The following is a 4,726-nucleotide window of genomic DNA, read 5'->3' on the forward strand; positions in this document are numbered from 1 at the left end:
GGTGGCTGTCCCTGGACCGCCTCCTTCTTCTCTTGCGAGTTCCCGCCTCAGCCCCGCGATTCTGAGCCTCCAGCCGTGCGCCGCCTCGGTTCCTTACACGGCTGCGGGTGCCCAGCGCCGGGTCCTCCGCCCGCTTGGCACGACTGGAGGCAGAGCCGAGGGCAGTCCGGCTGCCGAGCCCTGCGCTCCAGAAGGCGCCCCTCCGGCCCGCGTGGTCCGGAAGACAGAAGGGCCCATGGATGGGCAAGGAAAGGGAGAGGATGCGGGTTCCCAAAGTCGCGCTGTGGCGAGGCAAGGTGAGGCGCGGCGCGGGGCTGTGCGGCTCCCGAGGTGTCCCAGTCCAAGGTGGCCAAAGGCTCAATGTGACGTCACGGTAATCCCGGGCCGCCAGGCGGGCCCCCGGGCCCTGGGGCCCCGGGCCACCAAGCGTGCCAAGCGCAGCCAGCCCGTGCGCGCGCGCGCACTCTCACCCACACTCACACTTGCTCTGGGAGGTTTGTGCTGCTGGTGAGGAACGTCAAAGACCCCGACCCTCTCAGATGGGCGCTGGATCCTACCCCTTTTCGCCTGAAGCTCACGCGCGCGCGCGCGCACATACGATCCCTCCAAATTACCCGCGAGAAGTAGGAGAAACGCCTCCCACTGTGCGGCGCAGGCCCCGGGCGCAGCTCGTTTACCTCCTCCCCTGCGGCCCGGAGGAGGAGAGAAGCGAGCCGGGCCGCGAGGGGGGAGAGAATACAAAAAGGAGAGATAAGAGAAAAAAAGAGGAGAAAAGTGGGGGAGAAAGGCAAGAGGGAGGAGGAGGAGGGGAGAGGAGAGAGCTGAGTCTAAGTGAACAGAGGCGCGCGGGGGAGGGGAGCGAACGGGGTGGGCGAAGGCTGGGCGGAGGTTGAACACTGGCAGGTGGAGGAGAGCGGCGGCTCGGGGGAGAAGCCTCCTGCCCGGCTCCCCCGCCCCTCCGCGGCGGGAAAGTTTGTTCTCGCCACAGGCCCCGCACTCGTTGGGGCCGAGCCTCGGCGGCGTCGGTGGGTCCCCCGGGCCCGCGCGTCTTTGTCCTCCGGAATCTGGTTCTCCACCCCAGCCTCCGCAGGACTCCAGCTAGCTCCAGGCTCTTCGAGCCCTGGTCCTTGCCAGGGTCTCGACCCTGGGGCTTCTCTGCAGTCTTCTGGCCCTCCAACAGGCCGAATAGCGCCCCCTCGAGGCCATGGTTCAGTTCCCCTCGGACTCCGCCTGGAATCGCGCTCAGTCTGACCCTTGGTATCTGCAGGCGGCGGGCGAACACCCCTAGACGTCTCCTCTGAAGGCGAGGCTTGGCCGCTTCCTGCACGCCGACCGCTGTGTCCACCGGGGAGCCGGGGAGCCACAGGAAGGCGCCGGGGCCGAGCTGCAGCCGCTGCGCTCCGCTGGGGGTGGCGCTGGCGAGCCGCGGTTCAGCGCGCGGGGACGGCGGCCGGTGCCCCGCGCTCCGTCGCGACGGCTCGGGGTTGGGCCCAGCGATCTGACCACCCGCCTCCAGCCCAGGGGTCCCCAAAGGGCCGGTGAGGGGCGGAGGAGCTCGTCTGTGCCTGGAGGGGGCTGCGTCCTCTAGGCCTGGCTCCGGACCCGCGGCCGCTAGCTTGTGAGCGCTGTAGATTCTGCGCAACCGAAGGCTCAGTCCCCAGGCCGGGAGCCAATGCACCGAGGGCCGCCAGCCCGCGACGTTGGGGTGGGGGCGGGGGCGAAAAGGGGCATCTAGTCTAGTGGGGGGAGGTCTTCGGGGGATGCTGCCGATATCCGAGTGGAACTCAGGCTTTGGGGTTGGCAGGTCAGAAACCTCAAAGTCCCGCCTTTCCCTCATAGGGTCAGGGCACTTTACAGTGTACAAAACGCACTCCCAGGTCCTCGCTGCACCTTCCCGCAGGAATCCCGGGGGGACTGGTTCAAAGGCCCAGTTGTATTTTCTAGTTGAAACGCAAGAACGTGTGGCCCAGAGGTCAGGGAACAACCTGGGTCTCTGTCCTGCGTTTTTGCGAGGCGAAGGGGAAGCCCAGTGACCAGGCAAAGTCTAGGGTCCTGGCCCAGGATCCGTGGCCGCGAGTTTTCCTCTGGAACCTTGCAGAGGGAACCGGTAGGCCCCGCAAGCCAGCTACCTCTTTGGAACAACACTGGCTCCCCCCGCCCTACCCCAGTAGAGATGGTGCAGAACGGGCCAGGCTCTGCAGACCTTGCAAACCACACACTCCTCCGCCTGAGATTATTGATAGGAGGACAAGCTTCATTCTAAATACTAACGAACCCAGGGAGGTTTCCTGGAGGCCGCTGCTGAGTGTCGTTACCTTGGAGAAACCTTGCGTTCAACCCGGGAAACTCCCCGTTAGAAAAAGAATTATCGTTATGGCCGGATTGATTTAGTGATAAAAAGGCCCTGTAATAGATAGATCCCTTGATTTTTTTCAAAATGCACTTTGGAGCTATCCACACATTTGCAGCGTGGATACAGCTAAGCTTTTTTTTTTTTTTTAAGTAAGAATTGGAGAGAATTCATTAAATTAGTCCCTTGGGGAAGATTACTGCTAATTAATTAATTGCAAACATTTCCAGAGGGAAGGTATGTCAATTGTAAAGTAATAAAATTAGATAGTTGAAATACTTACTCAGCAACTTTGATCACCCATTCGTTCCTAAGCAGATTTTTTTTTTTTTTTATGACAGAAAAATGGGATGGTGGTGAAGAAAAAGCATTAGTTATGTCCCCTGGCGATCTGGTTGCAAAGGAGAAGCTACCATATAGAATGTATTGATTTTTCGCTGATTTATAAGACCTCTGCGGTATCAATGCTGTGTGCAGGGCCTCCAGGCCTACCTCTTGTCTTTGCTCTCTAGGATTAGAGAAAAAACAACAAGATTTTTCAAGAGGAAAAAAAAACAAGAGAGAGAGAGAGGAAAAGCAGTGGAGAAGTAAATTGGGAAGGTAGGACTCTGATGGTTCCTGGGTGTTTTTCTTCTCATGTAGAAAAGGACAACAAACCAAAGAGCAGGTTTTATATGAAGGCAGCTTTCTATTGTCTTCAAAGTCACTTTACCATATCAGAGTGTCTTGGGAAGGAAGGCTGCCACTTGCAGGCATGGGAGACCTTGAGTTCTTTCTTTCTCAGGGAGACGCTAGACCCACAGCAAACTGACCTGGTGCCCCTGGGGTTTGATTGTGACCCCCTGGAGCGTGAAGTGGGGTTCCCTAAAAACAGTTCGTATGAAGTGTGTCCTCTTCCCATTATTTTCAGAGTCTCATCACAAAACAGAGCCAGTGGGTTAAACCAATATGAACCTTTGTCTGGCAGAGACCTCTGGTAAAAACAAGTCTTTCTTGGAAAGTCTGGTTCAAGGAAGTGGTCACTGAATCTGTTCTCATCCTCCTGACTGTGGACAGGCACTCACTTTGGCAGCTGAGGGCTCTGGCTTTTCTTTGCTTTGTTTAGTGCTGATTAGTTTAGTTTTGGAAAAGATGCCCAATTGTGTGTGTATGTCCACCTAGAATTGTACTGAAGCAGGGAGACAAACTTATGAAGTGCAGACCCTCCCAGTTATATTTGAGGGAGTCATTCCACCCAAAGTATTTTACACAAATGGTACAATCCTTTTGTTGGATTATGCAACATGGCCTGATATTTCCTCTAGCTGATCATTAAAACAAATATGAATAAAATAAATAGTCAAAATCCTATTTGGAGCGTGGAGAGTACGCGTCCACATTGTTTAGTTGAAGTTCATGTTGCTCTGCTTTAAATTCACTGAAGGTCTTGAGCAGGCGGAGTAAAGGATGTGTCTTTGAGCAAGAAACAGACTCTTAATTATAGAGAACAAACAGGTGGTTTTCAGAGGGGGGTGGGTGGGGGATGAGGGAAATAGGTGATGGGGATGAAGGAATGCACTTTCTGTGATGAGCACCGGGTAACGTATGGAAGTGTTGAATTTCTATATTGTACACCTGAAACTAATATCACACTGTATGTTAACTAATTGGAATTAAAATAAAAACTTCAAAAAAAAAAGGCATGTGTCTCTGACAATAAACTTGAATTCAGCACACACACACACACACACACAGGAATCCTATTGTATTATTTTGGATTAAATGTCCCTCATTTCCTGATGTTTTATAAAGACAGCAGATTTTACAGGGGGCGGGGGTGAATAACAACCCAGAAATGCCCCAAATCCAGTTCCAATGCCTCAAATCACAGATGAAATGTGTGAGTCTATGGGCACAGTAACATAGATGAAAATGTGCCAAATTATATTTTTTTAAGTATGGATTTTTTTTTTAGTGGCTGTTTTTGAAAGGAGAAGAATGAAATTTCCTCAGATCTATGCATGAATGGACAAGTGCATCTGGACAGATGCATCTATAATTTATACTGACCAGTCACTGCAGGTCTCCCAGGCCGAAATGAACACTAATTGTTCTGACGGAAGTACTGTGCATGGCATCTGATTGTGAAAGGCAATGAGCCCCTGCCTTGCCTGAGTGCCTACTGTCAAACGCAACCTTGGCATCAGGAGCAAAAAATAAAAAGGCAGTCATTCCCAGATGAGGGTGTTGAAGTCATTTGTCAGGAAGGTGGCAAACGGAAGGAATGAATTTCTGAACGAAGTAAAACAACGAGTTCTAATGCAGAGGTCCTGGTGTGTCGGCAAAGCAGGTACAAACCTGAGCTTAGAGTTAACAATCATAGCTTGTTGATAATAA

Source organism: Mirounga leonina, unplaced genomic scaffold (genome assembly GCF_011800145.1).
Source record: "Mirounga leonina isolate KUSES-001 unplaced genomic scaffold, KU_Mleo_1.0 Mir_180, whole genome shotgun sequence".
Lineage (NCBI taxonomy): Eukaryota > Metazoa > Chordata > Mammalia > Carnivora > Phocidae > Mirounga > Mirounga leonina.